Below are 20,132 nucleotides of genomic sequence, written 5' to 3'. Positions count from 1 at the left end.
GTTAAACTCAGAAACTGTTTATCCTGCAGGGCAAATTTAATCCTCACTCCGAAGCATAATAATGATAGCTGGCTTTTCTAGTTAGTCGTGAATCTCATCCGGCTCACGAAAGGCAGTCTAATTTCATCTCGCATCGGGAATTTTTGTGCACGTCGTGACATTGAAATTCCAAAAAAAACGATCAAATCGCTCTCTTTTGGTCAGGTTCGAACGTACTTCAGCGTTTGAATTTCCTCGTGCGTGACATTTCACTTCTGGTGACATCCAATGCCACGGAATAAATGATTCCCATGGGCCGAGGTTTTCCTTTTTGTGGGGCCATATTATCGCGTCATTGATCCGAAATGTGCGCTTCTTTTCAGCGTATCCCATCGGTAGAACAAATGAGGCTGAGACGAAATCGTTGATTAATTTCGAAGCACCAAGCTGTGTCCCGCCCTTAAGATGTGTGTTCTTTCCGGTGCTCGTGCAGTGAGTGAGTGGTCTTCCTCCTCGGCGCAGGGAAAGGCACTGCCCCCTCGTTGTTGCCGCGGCGATGCGTGCATTTCCCATGCACTAGGCACGTCCAACCCTCACCTATCAAACCAACCTTCCGGTTGATTTCGGTGTTTTTAACGCGTTAGGGAATAACCGCGACGGTTCATTTGGCCATCACAGCATAGGAATGTCCTGGTCGAGTGTACATTTTTGCTTTGAATTGTAGGTTATCGATCGATAAATAGCTGCCGAATAGAGTTGGTAGTTTATAGGTGGGACTCGTGTTGACGATTGTTCGCGTTTCTCAAACTTAACGGCAATTCATGGAAACAGGCTGCCAGGGCGATTTGATTTGGAAAGGGGATTGTTCTGTTGGTAATGCAGCCCAGGGCCCATCTATCGCGTCCATCTGGTCCATGGGTGTGGGAACCCGAAGTATCCCTCGCGATGTGCACTGGATTGATCGCGTTCGCCGGGGGGGGGGACGTCCCCGGGAGCAGGGTGGGGGTTGGGGTGGGGAAAGACGTAAACTTTCTCAGTCCGGCGCCGTCCCCGGCCATTCGGTCCCTCCGGGCGCCCCCCCCCCCACCAGGCCTCTCCGTCTTCATCCTCGCCGTTCGGTGTTTCTATTCTGGGCGCTCTCTTGCGCCATCGTCGCCTGGCCCTCCCGCCGCACCCTCCGCCGGGAGGGCCCCGGGGGACCGCCTGCCACCGCCCCTCACTCCCCGAGCACGGGAAGAAGAGGGGATCACGGCCCGCTCGATCCGCCGGCGGGCCGCGAAAATGGCAACGGCCCAGGACGAAACGAACGCCGAAAGAGTCAATAGGAAGCTGGATAGGATTTGGTGAGAATTTGCGTGGGGTGTGCTAATGCGCGGCCACCATAATGATGAACGATTGGACCGAATGGCCGAAGTAAGGAGGGCGGGCGGGCCGATTTAGGGAGGTCAGTGTAAGGCGAGAAGAACATTATGGAGGAGGAGGCTAGCGACAAGAGCTAAGGAAGGAAGAAGCAAGCGCGGGGCAGTGTCTTGAGTGCAGACAGTGATGAGAAGAGAGGGTCTTTGACACCCGACTGCCGGCGTCCTCCCTTAAGGTGGGCAGCCTCCCTCATTCTACGGCGGTGCGTCCCTCGCGGCTAGATTCACCTCGGAGCTGCGAGACACAAGCCTGCAGGGAAACGAAGTCATTTGAAATACGAGGCCTCTCTGGAAAGTAATCTCCGTGATTTATTATTTTCATCTCAAAACTGCGTATCTCTACTATTTTGATACATATTTTCCAAACATCCATCATATCTCTGAACTAGTTTTTATATTCCTTCTGCGTTAAATTCCGCCGCCTCAGATCGCAGCCAACCGATGACTCGGCGTCTCTTGAAGTTCCTCGTCGAGACGAGCACAAACCATGTAGAAGCCTAACTTTTCAGTCGTGTTTCCAAGCAACAGAGCCGTAGAAATCTGTGGAAAACTGTCTAAAGATTTCAGATGACGCAAAACGCCGGTTTTCACGAACATTTCGTTAATTTTCAGATGCAGTTCATCGTTCATCACGGACGGGTGGTCAATTCTGTCATCATCATGGACATTGGTGTTTACTCTTCAAACGAACGACAATACTGACATACTCAACTCTCGTCTCTTATCACATTTTTTCCGTTCAGAGTACATATTTCCCCATGGATGTCAGCAGCGTTGAATTTTTTTTATCAACAGAAATCTCATCACAAAACGTAATTCACACTCGGCGGAAATTTCAATTTTATTGTTTATTTTGAGTCGCTATTGTAAAGAAACAATGAGCTTAGCTCAACACATGAAGCTCTGAGCTTTCCTGACCTTACTGCAGCTCGAGGCGTACTGCCCTAGGGTTTGTGCGTCAATGTACAGTCAATGGCCATTCGGCTCCCTATTCCACTGATGCTCACGCTACACGGTAACGGAGGCTACTCTCTGGACAGATCTCTTATCGTATGATAATAAGAACTTCGCTGCATGACAGTATCGTCCACGGCGACGCTCGCTCGGTTCTCCACCAGGGCCGCCAGTGGCCGACCTACTAGGGGACGGGGGGCACCCGAGTGGATGCGAGGCATCGCTGTGGAAATGAAGCCGTAGACTCGACCCCAGAGTACCCTACGGCCCGGGCATTTTAGTGGTCACCTCCGTCAATGCTGCCCTGCTGACGCAATGGTTGACGCGACATGCATGCTCTTCCACTAACCTTATGTGTTTTGCTATAATAACCCATTCTTTCCGAATGACCTCATTCCTGTTCTGTTCATCTGTTTTTAAGTTTCCCTTTCAATCCCTCGTCCCTCTCCGCGGGGGGAAATTCTTGCTACCTGCAACGTTGGGTCGCATTCCCTGCCTTTTACAGACTCTTTGGAGGTAGAGTGTTTCGTGGTGCATTTTCATGTGGTGTTTCAATTTCTTGCTTGTTGTGTCCTGGCTTCCATGTTGTAGGATGGCTTTCGTGCTGCATCATGGGGTGCAGTTTTTTATTTTTTTTGCGGTATATGTGTTTGCATGAGTATTGGATGAAGGGATTTTTGCATGAGTGTGTGCGCTGCTGTGGGTGTGATTTTCCGTGTTGTTTTTTTTGCATGTGGTATTTTTCCTTTTTACGGTTGGTGACCTAACACCCCCCGCCACACGCCCTTGCGGCGGCTTGCGGGGTATTATGTAGATGTAGATGTAGATGACACCTGCGGGCCTTCCGGCGCAAGTAATCATCAAGCTGGGATTGTTTTTCCTTGAGCGCCGTGGTGCGAGGTGCTTGCAAGCGGTAGCGCACCGGGTAAATCCATCCAAGGACTGACGGCATTCGCTATCCCGTCTTAGCTACGCGCCCGATATTATCGCATCCATTATTTTAAACCTTTGCTTTAGTCATGGTGTGCGTTGATTAATTATTTCAATAAAATCATGGCTTTACGATCCTTTTGAACACAAAATTAGTTGTCCTTTTCTCAAATTCTATTGAAAACCTTCTTGAAATCGGAAGTTATATATTTGTATGCTCGCTTACGCCTACGCCTCGCAAAATTCTCAATTGCTTCATCTAAGGCTTACATTATATGAGAAACGATAAAATAATATTAGCCATAACCGTTAGCTATAACTGCTAGCTATAGCCGCTCGCTGAATGCAAACGTCAGTATGCAAACGCAGGGCGTTTGGTGGCTGTCAACCAATCGCCCGAGGGCCCGCCCCGGGGGGTGTCACAGCCAGGGGGGGGATGGAACTCGAGGGTGGTGAAATGAAATTGAAATCAGCGGAAAATTATCCCGGGAACGAAGCCAGAAAAGGTTTTGGTCCTTAATAATAAAACCGTGGGAATCGATTCTGAATTCGAAATTGATAATTTTATGTAGTTGGTATCTTTGGAAAGAGATAATATTTGCACATAGCCGAAAAGATTTGTATTAGGGTCGAAGTATCAAATTTATATCAGCTTCGACTGTTTTAATAAATTTACGTTTCAACGATCACGTGACGTCTTTCATTTTTAGCTTCTTTTCCAGCGTGTTTATATTGTGACCCTTGTTGTTATCCTTGCATGATTTTTGCAAATGTTTAGATTAGGGTGAATGGCATTCGCGAAAAATCGCTGGACATGGAGGGGATGAAGCTGTTGATGGGATGCATTTTTGCACGCGTAGTCCTCCTGACACGCTTTTGTTGCTTGTTTCATCGAACCGCCTCTCACCATACTCTCTGTATGTGGTCACCAATCTGGGGAGTGAGGCAAGGGTCGGAGTTCACGACTGGAGGGAGGCAGCCTCTCGGCCGAAGTGATTGGTTGCACAAACGGCTATATTTGCTTCGGCTAAAAAGAGACGTTTCAGGCGTGATATGGTGGACAATCATGATTAATTAAAAATAGCAATTTTCCACAAAAATAAAGTTAAAGCGACCGTTTTCAATGTTACTACATCATCATCAGGTGACAGTTAGACCTCAGAGTACAGTATATATATGACTAAAGGCAAGTAAGGGGAGGGTGGAGGAAAAGAGGGGAAGAGGGGGGAAGGTGGGAGGCAGCATGGGTGACTATGTGAGTGGGGGAGGGGAAGGGCTTGGGGAAGACAAGGTACAAAGACCCTAGGAGTCCGGAGAGCGCGTCGTGGCCGAATGGAGGGGGGTGTCTTGTTGAGGGTGCCCCACGGTGCGGCGCCATGCTCTTCGGGCCGCGGAGGAAGGGGTCGAGATCGGGGGTTTTTCCCCCCATGGTCGTGGTCTGGGAGCAAGGTATCAATACACAAAGAAGCACTGAGTTAAAGGGTAAAGATTGGGATCACTGTATAGTTTTAAGGGGGCGCCCTAGCGAGGTGTTAGGGAAGGGTGTAGGAGGGAATGTTATTACTTGCACATGTCGAATAGGAGGAGGCTGGTGGTTTGTTTTGTCCCTCAGCGGTGAACCTTCCCTCATCGTCCGTGAGGAAAGAGGGAGGGGACTCGGGGTTTCCCACCTTGTTCGGGAAAGCATGGTCTTCGTGTGCACAGGGGGGGAAAGGAAGGAATATCCAATGAGTAGGGGACAAGGGATCACTGGTCACGTGGACGTCGTGGGAAGGTGATGGAGAGGAGGGGGGAGGGTGAAGATAAAAATTGGACTTCGTTGATCAGCTCCAAGTCCTTGCGATGTAAGATTTCAAGCTGTTCCATGGCATCCAGCTTCCTTCCTTTTTCCAAGTGAAGCACTTTGAATTCGAAATTGCAGAAATGGTTAGAATCAAGTAGATGTTTGGCAAATAAAGAGTTGGTATGACCTGTAACGTAGCCTTTCCTATGTTCCCCGATACGTTTCGAAAAACTCCTGCCTGTCTGACCAATGTATAGTAAATGGCCCCAAACTCACACCGAATTTCGTATACACCACTTTTGGTGTTGCAGTCTATAGGATCTTTGTTTGAGCATAGGGCTTTGTATAGAGTATTGGGGGTATAAAATGAAATGCGGAATTTGTCTTTGGGAAACCTGTTAGCGATTTTGTATGACACAGAGTTATGGAATGGAAGTTTGCACCATTTGCGCTCCGAGGCTGTAGTGACTGCAAGGGAGATGTTTAATTTCAGGGCCTGTTTCTTAAGTCTTTTCTTCAGTACATTATCTATTATGCGGACATGGTAACCGTTCTTAAAGGCTATGTGCTTGATCGTATTGAGCTCTCGTTCGAAGTTGGATTTGGACAAGGGAATACTGATTAATCTGTGGATCATGGAATTGAAGCTGGCTAGTTTGTGGGTGAAGGGATGGCAGGAGTCTGAGGGTATCACTTGGTCCAAACATAAGTGGGTTTCCAAAATATTGAAAAATGATGTGTGTTTCTTTTTATTTCAATTGTGAGATCCAGGAAATTGATTTTATGGTCCACTGCCGATTCCATGGTGAAAGTTATAGATGGGTGGATGGAGTTTATGAATTGTAAGAAAAATTCTAACTGTCTATCACTGCCTCTCCAGCAGCATAAGATATCATCCACATATCTAAACCAGTATAAAATGTTATTATTGAATTTATTTTCACTTAGGATCTTGTCCTCTAAATTATCCATAAAAACTTCTGCGAGGAGAGGGGAAAGGGGTGACCCCATAGCCAGATCATCCTTTTGTTTATAGTAGGTGCCACAGAATTAAAAAAAAAATAATTTTGGTCTACACAAATTTTGAGAAGTGAACTTAATTCATTAATGAGGTGTTGGTTCACAATGGCGTTGATTAATATATTTTGAGCGTAAATTAATGTTTCATGCATCGGAATGGAAGTAAAGAGACTACACACGTCAAACGATACTAGCTTAGCGTAGGGTGGTTAGGTGAAGGGCAGAAGACGTTCAGTTAAGGAAATAGAGTTTTCTATTGAGAATCTGGGTTTGAAGCCTGAGAGTTGTCGATAAATCGAGTTTAATTTTGTTGCTAAAGCCCCCTTAAAACTATACAGTGATCCCAATCTTTACCCTTTAACTCAGTGCTTCTTTGTGTATTGATACCTTGCTCCCAGACCACGACCATGGGGGGAAAAACCCCCGATCTCGACCCCTTCCTCCGCGGCCCGAAGAGCATGGCGCCGCACCGTGGGGCACCCTCAACAAGACACCCCCCTCCATTCGGCCACGACGCGCTCTCCGGACTCCTAGGGTCTTTGTACCTTGTCTTCCCCAAGCCCTTCCCCTCCCCCACTCACATAGTCACCCATGCTGCCTCCCACCTTCCCCCCTCTTCCCCTCTTTTCCTCCACCCTCCCCTTACTTGCCTTTAGTCATATATATACTGGACTCTGAGGTCTAACTGTCACCTGATGATGATGTAGTAACATTGAAAACGGTCGCTTTAACTTTATTTTTGTGGAAAATTGCTATTTTTAATTAGTTAATTTTCTTCGGCGTTGGACGAGCGACCTGAACTTGATTTTCCGCTCGCATTTCTTACGTGACTATTTATTGAAAGGCGCTGAATCGCCATAATTGAAGTTACCCAAATGTAAATGGCGAAACATTATGATTAAATTGAGGAGAGAATGTTTGTGGTGAAGGTCTGCATTAGCCATTAATTTACAAAATGACACGTGTTATGTGGAGGGAGTCTCTGCGAGCTGGAAAATGTACGTATTTATATTTTTACATCAAATCGTTTTCCCGAATCAGCGAGAAATTCGGCATTTAATAAATAAAGATAATGTATCCGAATGCAATCCCTGAATAATTCCATTAAATGCTTGTCCATAAACTACATGTAATTATGCAAGTTTCCATTTGAAATCTGACTTCCCACTTAGTATGTAGTTATTTATTTTCTTTATTAACTCTTCAACAGCTTGCGAGAAATGCCTATTTTTAGATATAATCTTTATTTTTGTGTGATGCACATCAGGTTTTGCATGGCATAGAAAAATAGTTGGCAAGTGCCACTCCCTCGGAACTCACCCCCTACCCACCTGCAATTAGGTATTTCCCCGCTCGCGTGACGTCATCGGACGAGTTCACGAGAACGGACTGAGCTTCGTCATCATCCCGGGGGCGGCGTCTTGTTCGCGGAGAACCAGAAAAGATTCAAATGTTCATCAGCTATCGCAAATTCTCTGCTCATTTTGCCGCTGATGGATGAAGTGCTATCTGACAACTTAGTCGACTTGGAAATATTCCACGAAATAAGGGATACCAAGTCTAAGACCAGGCCCTGGATATGTTGCGGGAGACAAGACCCAAGTTCGCCACTGTCGTTGGAATCAGACCCCTGCTGTGGCCCTTGTCAACATCCCGGGCGATGCCGGACCGGGGACTCATCTATTACCAAAGTGAGGAACTACGTTCAATACTTTTGAAATGGATTCCCTATCTCAAAAGATGAAGATGGAGACCCGCACCTTTGAAATAGGAGCTTGAAGGTGTGGTTACTAGCCTTTCCGAGCCTAATAGGGGCCCAGCATCTCTCTTGGATGGTGATGGTTTTAACGCCGCCCTAATTCGCAAGGCTCTTTGGATTTTAATTAGGCCAGCCGTGGTTGACGTGGAGACGGACGGAATTCCTCGCCTTGATGCTACCAGTTTTTAAACGACCCAGTTTTCATTGCTGGACCAATCTCTGGTAAACAACCTGAGAGGCTCCTGAATTTATGGAAGTGGCGTTCCACGGTACACCTGCTGTGGAACGCCACTCTTAAATGGTACCTTCGGGCGAAATGAACGGAAAGGAAGCCTTTGCCAACGTTTTGCAAAACCGAAGAAATAGGAATGATGACCGATATTATATCGCCGATTTTTAATTGATGTTCTCAAAAATATTTTAATGGCTACGTGATGCAGAATAACATGCAAAAATGATTTTCAAGCAAGATTAAGAACTGAGGCTTCACGGATTTTCCATTCTGAAGCGTTTCCACAGTCATCGTAAGTTAGTATTCGTTAATTTTCTTCGTCAACATGCTCTGATATATGACCAAAGAGTCTTTGCGATGTGTCCACCTCAACTTTGTTGAAATAATTGTTCTTCTCAATTTCTTTCGGCCATGTGCGTGGACCGCTCAATGAAGTGTGATCCTAAACGTTATTGTTTCATGATGCATCGCTGAAAAACATAATTGTATTTTCTTTTGTAACCTGTAATGCATATTCATTAGACTCTGGTGTTGCGTCGGCGGCAACGGTTGCAAGTGGAAACACCCTGAGTTCGTCCCCGCCTGCCTCTCCCGATGGAAAACTCCCCGAGGCGAAGCTGCCCCTCTCGCCTCGGAGAAACTACTTCGAACGGTCGGCTACGGTTGGACTGTTAGGACACACTTCGTATTGATCTGTGCCAGATGATCGCTATTTCGCAGGGCCCACCACGCGCTAACATATCTCGCGTGCAATTAATCTGTCGCCGAAGTGTGGGTGGCAGTCAATGCGATTCTCTGCATATCTGATGGCGTCCTGAACGCTGTTCGATAATCTCATCTCGAAATGGCGGCAGCGCTGTTACGCCCGCAAGAGGACAGAGATGGAATTCCTTTTGTGCTCCGCTCCGCACTCATCCTCAACCTTTGAAATGGACCGCCTCACCTCCCCAACACTGCAAGCGCCGGAGTTTTGACCGTTTTTAAAATTCAAATCGTATCTACACCAATTGGCACTCGTGGACTTCTTTGCCAATTTAGACTTTTCATGAATTGTCATCCCATCATTTTTAAAATAAATTTTTCTTCGTTTATAAGTTAAAAAGTATTTATAGATATACTTTAAAGTTCCAAAAGGAGTAATTTTGAACGGTGTCATCAAAATGAACACATTTTTCGCACTCATGCTATATTCCTGAGAAAACACTTTAAATTATTTTAGTTATTACTTTTATGCATGAAAAAAATTCACGTATGTTTTACTTTTAAGTTTTTTTATAAAAAAATATTAAAGGTTAAATATATTGGATAGTTCATCCTTATCTAAAGAAGCAAAATGAAGTCCATATCGCGCACTTTGATTCACGTGTTAGAATACTCCGATGCTTGAATGAAAAAAATTAAACCTTTGCATGTTACAATTAAAATAAAAGTTTTTATTGAAGGGAATATGCTAATAAAAGTCGCTTCCTCATTTTTTTCGTCGCCAATGGCATATATCTCCTCTTCTTATCAACTCTCTTGCTAGCCTTACCATTCTTTTGCAACAATTTTGGAATTCTGAGTCGTAATTGGATCTTGAAAATATTTTAGGTACCATTGAAAATGTATTTCCAGGCATTGAGCATCATGCTGGTTTCCGTTTCTTCTTTTTCATTCAAATTAGGAAAAGCGTCTGTCGAATATCGTACAATTTTCTACACTATTTCGAGGCAATTCGTCGTGTTTTTTCGCCATTACCTTCACCTTTTGTTCGTCGCTGCGCAGTCTGTCGTTCGCTCGTCCTGATTCTCGAAGGAAGAGTCCCGGAAGATGAGAGCAGCACCATTTGGAGCTGCACCTCGTGACGAGCCGCTTCCTCGCAATTAAATTTTTTGCGGATCACGTCGACGGGTGGCTTATAAATTTCTGAAGGCTGGCTGGCGTGGAATTAAATATTTTTGCAGTTCGTTTAGGAATGATGGGGAATGATGAAGTTTGCCTGCCCAACGAAAGTTTCCCAGAAAATGTTAAAATGCATTTGTTGAATGTTGGCCTGGGAAGAGGTCGCAGCGTGTTCATGTGTCGTATTCACGCTTCTTCTCCGACTTACAACTGGGATGAGAATCCTCCATTTATTTAACAGAATCCCAAATGAAATCACCAAGATAACTCGTGCGTCGAAATATTCGGCACGTAGTGTTATAGGAAAGGAAAATTAAAACGTGGAAATGGCCACCAGGCAACCTGTGAAAAGAGCTAGAATGAATTCGTGGTCAGAAACAGACAATGCGAAAAAATACCGCATCTGCCGTTCCATGCCCCTCTGTCTAGACAAGAAACGTGGTGCGTAGATGCACGGGATCAAATGGCTATGGCGCGTCATTGCCACGCATCGTCCGCGGGTCATCGTCAGTGGACAGAGGAAGTTCTTACAGCGCCCTTGATTTCGCATTGGATGAGCGCATTGTGGTGCGTAAGGAAAGGAATCATTCAAAGCGGTGGTCGGCACAAAATTCATTTTGTTATGACTGCGCGCGCACGGCGAACACGTTCAAGATGGATCAGAATCTAAACTCGCAGTGATTTGCTCTTATGTCACTAAGTATAGAAAAAATACGTCTCGTAAAAAATTTAAAGGTAATAAAAATATGAACTGTGTTTGTCAAGCAAATTTTTGCGGACAACGTTTACAAACTGATTTTGATGTACAACCCATAGTTGATTCGTTGAATGAGCTCATACAACCTTGTCAAATGACGAACTGTACTGAACAAGTTCCATATTCACTTCATTCAACGAGTTTGATGTTTAAATTTGAAGGGACAGTTGCAATGACTGTGAAGAATTTTCTTCGGAATAAAAACGCAAAATATATCAGCGCAAAAGTTTTAGCCAACATAGATATTACCAATATGACTGTATGTATGGATTTTATAATTATATTGATGATATGACGGTATAATTTGTTCCAACTTTATTTGTAATAATGTTCAATATACCTGAAGGCTTTTGCCATACTTGTGACTTAATATTCGAACTATATCGACGGTCCGCATCGGAATATAAATATCGTACTTCAATCGAAAAAAAATTAAAAATTAAATACAAATTTACAGATTGTTCATTACAGTGATTAACCGTTAATATTTTAACCGGAATGTCTTTCGTAATTCCAATCAAGGAACTGGTATGATATTTGTGAACATAAATTCTCATATTTTTCAAACCACATTGAATTTGTTAAAACATTGGAACACTTTTCCTGCAATAAAAAATATATGCCATCACATAGTCTTCCCCCGTGGATTACAAGCTTGGGATGCTGGAAGAGCTTGGGCGTTCTGATGATCCCATATTGATAGCTGTAGAGTAATATTCAGCGGAGGGGAAGAGAGCCAGTAAGGAGGGGCAATACTTTTGAATAATTAAGTAGGAAGATGCGCAGTAAACATATAGCAAGTGACTGATGAAATATTGTTAATCGAAGTAAAATCGACACCGAGGAATTTGGTCATTGTTTAAGCATATACCACCGAGCAACCATAAGTATGAAGAAGTCGATAGGGTATTGGATCAGTTAGAGGACATAATCGCGTGTGTTGCTGCAGGGAAACATTTGATAGTGATGGGGGATTGGAATGCGACGATAAGCGAAGGAAGAGATGGTGGTGAGGTTGGGAACTACGGTTTAGGCTCGAGGAATGACCGCGGGGAGAAAGCAGTTGAGTTCTGCAGGAGACAGGGCTTAGCCGTGACCAACACTTAGTTTAGACACCACAAAAGACGTAGGTATACATGGAAAATGCCAGGTGACTCAGAAAGGTATCAGCTAGATTATATCCTGGTTAGACAAAGGTTTAGGAACAGTGTGATCAATTCGCACAGCTTCCCATAAGCGGATGCAGACTTTGATCACAATTTAGTTGTTATGAATGGTAGCGTCCGATTCAAAAAGATAAGGCAGAGCGGCGAGTTTAAAAATGGAATGTAGAGGTATTAACTAGATTGACATGGAAGGAGTACCAGTAGGCTGCAGAGGAAATCATGAATGAACGAGGAGGAGCCGAGTACTATCGAATAAAAATTGGAATGCATCAAGAAAGGGATATCGAAAGCCGCAAATGAAACTATCGGAACTGTTAATGGGAAAAGGACAAGGGAACCATGGGTAATGGATGAGATGATTAGAAGGATCGATGAGAGAAGGAAATGGAAGAGTAAAAACAGAGCTAGGCAGAAGAGAAACATAGGATACAATCAGGGTGTGTTTGGAGACTAATTCGCAACCTGTGCATGTGTCAGAGTGCTCATTTGCGAGAGGCGGTTGGAGAGTCCGGATGGGCAGTTTTGGGAAGAGGAGTAAAACAAGAGCGTCCGCTATCTCCTGTATTTTTCTATAAGTGTACGGAGGATATGGTTAAAGAGGTGTAGGAAGAACTGGCGATGGGAATGAAACTGGGTGGGCAATTGATAAAATCAGTTGGGTTTGAGGATGACCTAGAGTTGGTTTTCCAGTCGGCGAAGGGCTGTAAGCATTTCCGAGCACTTGGGGATGTGAACGCAATTTATATTGTTTGTTAGTTGAAGCGAAACAAAGTCTATGTGGTGTTATAGATGGCGAGAAGCTAAGTTGAATATTAAAATGGAGTTCATTATCTAAAACAGGTGGAATAGTATACCCTTCTTAGAAATGTTTTAAACCGAAATGCAAAAGGAGGAGGGTCCTAGGGAGAAGAATTGCGCTAGGGAAAGAAGATCTTACGAGGAGGAGAGAATTTATGAAATGGGCGTCGAAAAAGAATGTTACAGAAAGCGAAGTTAAAACGTAGATTAGAAGCATGGTTTCGTTCGGCGAGGAAACATGGTAATCGAAACAGACTAACAGTCGTAGAATGGATGATTTCGAAGGGTGCTTTTAAATAATGATGGAAAATATGAAATGGATAAAAAGCAATGCAAACTAGGGAGTAGTATGCAGGGCGGTTGAGGAGAGAGGCAGGAATGGGAGAGGGATGTTGATGGGAATGAAGGGAGGAAGGCCTTATGGGGAATGGAAGAGGAACTTACAGTAGTGTCAGATTACAGGTTGTGTTTTGTTGGGAGTGGCTAGTAAATTTATCGTTGTACAATTGCATAGGGTGTATTCTTCCAAAACCTAATTTAATTGGTAGAATATCAATAATCATTACTTACGTTGTCCATGGCGCTGGACTGTGGCGTTTCACTCACGACTACCAATTCCTTTGACATTGTAGGTATGCACGGTACATCGTGGCAACATCCTGTTCCGTTAAAACCCCCAACATTTCGGTGTGTAAGAGGACGCCTTGATAGCTTGACTTGTTAAAGTACTCGGCTGGAAATCGAGGGATCCGGGTTCAAATCTCGGTGAAGGGGAATGATTTTTACCCTATGAAATTGTTGCATTGAACTGCAAAATAGCGGATGAATCCGTAAAAAAGTTACTTTTGCGGAATCTCCCGCAGTTTTTTGGAATTTCCACCTGCCTTTTAGCCGCGCAAGAGGGCAGGGTGATTATCTATGTTACATGCAATCAAGTGTTTGCCTAGTCGATTAAGCAAAATAATTTAAAGACTTTTACTTCGGAGCCATCGTAAATTTGATTGAATATTCCCTTCCAGCTGATGATTATGTGATTATTCAGCCCAACTTTTTTTCACCGCTCTGCGTAGTATTTCCACGACCGCGGCGGGGCGAGGCTTTCATTTGATATTACTGATTGTGTACCAGTCAAGGCAGGTGTTTGATGGATACATATTGATTAAACAGTATCACAATTTTTAGACCTTCGACTTCATTTGTTCTGCTTAATTCCCCCTTTGGTCATCCCCGTGGGAATTTTCCTCCGTCTAGAATTTTCTCTTCAATCCCTTTAATACAGATCTGTCGTCCTGAAGTGTTTTCAGCGAAATCTGATTTTCCATGAGGGACTTAACTCACCGCGGGCACACCTCCTCCCCCCGCCCCCCTCTTTTCTTGCCTCTTCGTCTCCGGCAACTTGGTGCGGTCGCCTCAATCGGAGGGTCCCCGGTTCGATTCTGGGTGGCTGACACTTCCCCCTTCACTCCCAAATCTGTCTTTTCCTGGGAAGTAGATGTTCTTGAGAGACCGCAGTTGGCACGCATGGAAATCCCATTGGCATTGGCGGTCGCCTTAATCGGAGGGTCCCCGGTTCGATTCTGGGTGGCTGACACTTCCCCCTTCACTCCCAAATCTGTCTTTTCCTGGGAGGTAGATGTTCTTGAGAGACCGCAGTTGGCACGCATGGAAATCCCATTGGCATTGGCGGTCGCCTTAATCGGAGGGTCCCCGGTTCGATTCTGGGTGGCTGACACTTCCCCCTTCACTCCCAAAATTGTCTTTTCCTGGGAAGTAGATGTTCTTGAGAGACCGCAGTTGGCACGCATGGAAATCCCATTGGCTACATGATGAAGATTTTACAAAATTGATACATTTTTCGACCGGTTTGCATGCAATGAAGTATTGATATTCACTCCGGGCATTTGATGTCAGAGTCGTAATTCCAAGGTGCTCGTAAAAAGTATGATCGCGCTCTCTTGCGGAAATCTCTCATTTGCGTGTACCAAGTGACGACGGTGGTGCTAGTTGATTAATGGACGTCACGATGAAACGTCTTCGATTGACTAAATAACAAACACTTTTACTACACTTCAATTTATGAGCTAAGTTTTGGAATCTATAATATACCTTACCATTAATCTTCGCGAACATGCTCTTCTGCTGAAGCGGCTTGAATAAAAAATATGATTTCACCGGAACTGATGCCGACGGAATCATGGCATCGCGTTTCTCAAGATGGCCCTGAGGCCCTCGCCGGTCCATGGGCGCCCCTCTCTCGGGACGGTACCGCCTCTCGTACCGCGGCGTGGGACGGAGCCGAAGTTTTGGTTTCGTGCTTCGTGAGAGCGCCGTTTTTATGCCTACCCGTGAAAATAGACATCTAGCCTTGGAATAACACGGCAAGTGCAGCGGTAGAATAAAGGAGAAGTAGAATTTGAAGTTAAAGTTAGTGCGTGATTAGCTGATTATCGAAGTGAGGGTTTACTTGTATATCTCATGGATGCATGCACCGGATTATTAATCGATGAATGAAGCCCTCTTTCATTAATTGAGCGTTCCCCCCCTCTATCGGACGGTATTCTTATTTTCCATCGGATTGAATTATTTTCTGCGGGGCGGTCGGTGGCGTTTTTCGTCTCCGCCTTTGGACGAACAATGTCACTGCTTATCGGCGATTTTCTTATTGTTACTTATGGTTAATATCCTCTATTACTGACCACTAACTCCATTCTTTCATCTCACCAATCCTATTTACTATTAACGCCCTTTGACTCAGTAAAAGAATTTAATTAATATAAAATCAATAACTAAAGGAATCGAATTTCGTGGCATAGAAGAGATGTTTGGAAGTAGAAAGAGAGTTGCTCCAAGTCCTTCAAGTGCCCTTCCAGCGACCCCCCAGCGGCACCTCCATCGTCGGTCTGCTTTATAAACCAATGAAATCATTTCTTAGCGAACTGAGCCTCATAAGTTGGACATAATTGGAATATAATTGGGGGTTGCTTTTATCTTTTCTTCGAGGGCCATAAAGAGTGGTTTGATTAGCAGAGGCGGCTGGAAACCGTTCGCCTTCAGTGAGGTCGTCGAGGAAACCTTGCTTATGCTCTCGTCTCAGTTCTTCCCAATACTATCTGGTGTGCGGTCTGCGAATGAATGCATGCCATCCATCCTAAAGAGATAGTCCTCCTTCAGAGTCTAGTTGATCCGTAATTAGGTTTTCCCTTTACTTTGCCATTATAATATTTCCGAAGAGGGATGGCTGGAGAAGGGAACTTCTCCCGCTCGCTGGCAGTTCCGTGACCCGCCGTTCGTTTTGGCAGCGCCCCACTCTCGGGAGGGTCCCCGAAAATAACCCGCGGGCGGCCGCTCTCTCAGGCAGTGCGCGGTCGCTCTTATGTTTTAAAATACCCCGGCCGTCCGGCGCGCGCGAGTGACCGCCTTGATGGATACCCCTCCCCTCGGTTCCGTGGCCACACTCCCGCCGTCGATGGTGAGAGGGGATCCCGCACCGCGGAATGTATGAGGGTCGTATCGACTCGAGGATCGATGCGTCCACGAAATTGGTTTTGGGTCGACAGATTGACTGAGATATCGACGTGTCCCATGTCGTGTCCGTGCGTCGTCCGCCCGATTCGGTCCGTCCGTTCGTAGTAACGGTGTGTGATGTCACGCGAAAGGGGAGTGGAGTGAGGAGTGGAATTAGTGATTGGGGGCGCACGATCTGACGCGTCGTCGGCGGCGGCGGGCGATTCCTGGATTCAGGACGCTGCCGTTCGCGGCGAGGGGGCGTTCATTTAATGGGGGGGGGGGTTCGCATGCGGCGTGTGTGACGGTGGCGCAAAGGTGTCCTCCCAGCACTGAACCACCCCCCTCCTCTCTCGGATGATGCGCGACGCTCCTCCGGGCGTCGAAGGGCGTCGCGCATCATCCGAGGCCGACCCGCGCCCGCGTGCGCAGTGCCACCGCGGACTGTGAGGGCCATTCGTCTCGAGCAGGGTGTATACTCCGAGGGCGATCCACACTGCAAGGCCAATTGAAAGGTGGCGAAATTCCTCTGGCAATCAGGCGGCATTCGATCGCGTCCTTCCGGGCGCCCTCGCCTGCAATATTCCGAGAATGGAGGCATTGCCTTGAAACAAGTGTGACGGGCCTTCTGGAGGAATTAGGCTGGTAGCCGCTGGATATGATGAGAAGTAGGGCGGAGCGAGATGAGGTTCAGAACACACGGCTTAAACTATGACACAAAGGGAATAATTATGGCCCCTTACCGATTTGATAGAGCAGACGACAATGAGAAGAAAAGGTATATATACTTAAGTAAATATGGGTGCAAATAATAGTTTTTTCCACGGACAATCAGCAATCATTAGAGTAAGAAACCAAAGGCATAATAGAAACAGGAAAGACATTCGATTGACAAGTGAGTGCTTAACGTTGCGTAGACATTAAGTTAAGGTAGGTGTATGCGCATGTGGATGTTAATTGTTACTATATGTATTTGTATATTTTTCCTCCCGTTAATTCGGAAGTCAAACTATGCTTCAGCATTCAGTATCTTACTTTTCACTTCTAGATATTTCTACTTTTCTGGTACAAAACGGTTCCCTCTCTCAACACTTCTCAATATTTTCACCATCCCTCCTCTGGATAAATTTTCGTATCCGATGGGATTAGTTATTCCAGACCTGCATGATTCCCTTGCTGGCGGCGACCAATCCAGGAGAGTCCTCCTCTCACATCCTCCACGACGCGTTCGCCTTATACTATATGTAGAGCCGTCTTCCTCTTAATCCCCGCTCCAACTGTTTCCTTCGAGTCCTTTGCCTACCGTCTGCGACCATTCCTCTCCCCCCCCTCTCCCTCCCCTTCCCTCCTCATCAGCTTCATCCTCTCCACCCTCCTTATCCTCCTCTTCCTCCTCATCAGCTTCCTCCCCCCCACCCCCTCCCCTCCCCTCCCCCTCCACCATCCTCCCCCTCCTCTTCCTCCTCCTTTTCCTCCTCCTTTTCCTCCTCCTTTTTCTCCTCCTCATCCTCCTCTTCCTCCTCCTCCTTTTCCTCATCATCTTCCTCTTCCTCCTCCTCTTCCCACTCCTTTTCCTCCTCCTCTTCCTCCTCCTCCTTTCCCCTTCTCTTCCTCCTCCTTTTCCCCCTCCTTTTTCTCCTCCTCATTCTTCTCCTCCTTTCCCCTTCTCTTCCTCTTCCCCTCCTCTTCCTCTTCCCCTCCTCTTCCTCTTCCCCTCCTCTTCCTCTTCCCCTCCTCTTCCCTCTCCTTCTCTTCCTCCTCCTCTTCCTCCTCTCCCCCTTCCTCCTCTCCCCCTTCCTCCTCCTCCCCCCCTTCCTCCTCCTCCCCCTTCTCTTCCCCTCATTTTCCTCTTCCCCTCATTTTCCTCCTCCCCTCATTTTCCTCCTACCCTCATTTTCCTCCTCCCCTCATTTTCCTCCTCCTCCTCTTCCCCCTCCTCTTCCTCCTCCTCTTCCTCCTCTTCCCCCTCCTCTTCCCCCTCCTCTTCCTCCTCTTCCCCCTCCTCTTCCCCCTCTTCCCCCTCCTCTTCCTCCTCTTCCCCCTCCTCTTCCTCCTCTTCCCCCTCCTCTTCCTCCTCTTCCCCCTCCTCTTCCTCCTCTTCCCCCTCCTCTTCCTCCTCTTCCCCCTCCTCTTCCTCCTCCTCTTCCCCCTCCTCTTCCTCCCCTTCTCTCTTCTGTACATGTATCTTTCCTCTAAGTAATAGGGTTTTCGCAGGTTTTTCACACCCCCCTTCTCTTCGTGGGTGTTTTTCCTGCGTGGGTTTTTACTAGTTGAGCAATGCCACGCTCTCCCTAGCTTTTCCCACAAACCTCATTCTTTGCTCAGACTTTCCTCATTTTATTGTACTGTTGACTTCACTGTCATTTAATTTGAGTATATGTAGGTGTATTCTTAATTTATATATGTATATGTATGTATGTATGGGTGTGTATGTGCGTACTTATGTTTGTATTTATGTATGTGTATGAATGCATGTATGTATGTTTATGTGTGTATGTGTATGTGTGTGTGGATATGTATGTATATGTGTAGGTATGTGTATGATAGGTATGTATGTGTGTGTATGTGTATGTATGTGTATGTGTGTGTCTATATATATGTATATACTGTTTTCTTTTCGATGTGCAAATCTGTGTTAATGAATTGATGTCTGTCTATATGTATTTATGTGTACATATGACTGTATTTATAAGTTTAATGGCTAATATAATATGTATATGACGATGGGTTAAATGGAAGAAGGGACCATTTGGTCTCAATTTCGCCCAAATAAAGACCACTATCTATCTATCTATCTATCCTCTTCCTCCTCTTCCCCCTCCTCTTCCTCCTCTTCCCCCTCCTCTTCCTCCTCTTCCCCCTCCTCTTCCTCCTCTTCCCCCTCCTCTTCCCCCTCCTCTTCCTCCTCCTCCTTTTCCTCATCATCTTCCTCTTCCTCCTCTTCCCACTCCTCTCGACCCCGATGTCTCCGCTAGTCCCGCTCCTTCGCCCGCCCTTCCTCGCATCTCCGCCGCTCGCGTCTACTCATTCCCACCCCACCCCACCGGAGGTCAACACGCTACTCATTCGTTCCTCTTCACCCACCCACCCGCTGGTCAACCCTACGGCAAACTAACGCACGTACACTTCACTTTCCTCCAGCTCCTTATCTACCTCCCCTTCTGCCACTGCCCTTCACTGTGACCTTATGCGTACATTTACACCCTAAGTACCTTAACTGTTTCACTGCATTCACGTTGACTTTTGGCAAAGCATTTGCTCGTGTCTAACTCCTACTTTTACTGGGTTATCAGTGTTATATTTATCACGATCATCTTTACTCAATATTCAAACATCGTTGATTCCTTCGAGACCCTCTCCCAACATGAAAATAGCACTCTCACGGCTTTGAGGAATCAGTGCCTTGTCATTCACAATCCGTGGAGAATGTGTTCCCATGCTCAAAGGTAACACTCGCGATCATTCGAGAGGTTCCGAGCATGCTTATTTAAGACATGGTTGAATACATAGAGAAGCCTTGCCAAAGACATTTACTGGTTCTGGATGAGACAAATATTTTCTTTCCTTCCTAAACACCAGCTTTACTCGGACCATACAAGATTATGTATACCGTATGAGCGATGTTAGATGGGACTTGCACTAAGGGCGCTTTACTGTTTGCCGCAGTCGGTTGATGGACCCTGTGTTGCCACCCTCCTACAGATCCACCGCTGTCACCTGAGCTTCCCCACATTTCGCATGCATCTTTTCGCTAATTTGTCTGAGAATTAACATGAAGCCAGCCTCGTTCTTTCTGTCTTTTCAATTGCCTGTCATAACGAATTCCAAGAGATGCTAAAAAAAGTAATTTCATGGCTATAAATTAGGTCACGAATACTACCTTGGTGCACCCTTTACCTACTGAGTCTTTCAATGGCGTACATCATGATTTATCTCCCTGGCCGAAATTAT

Source organism: Hetaerina americana, unplaced genomic scaffold (assembly GCF_022747635.1).
Source record: "Hetaerina americana unplaced genomic scaffold, ioHetAmer1.1.p SCAF_166, whole genome shotgun sequence".
In the NCBI taxonomy this organism is placed as follows: domain Eukaryota; kingdom Metazoa; phylum Arthropoda; class Insecta; order Odonata; family Calopterygidae; genus Hetaerina; species Hetaerina americana.
The sequence above is the reverse complement of the archived record's forward strand: the minus strand, read 5'-3'. Positions refer to the sequence as shown.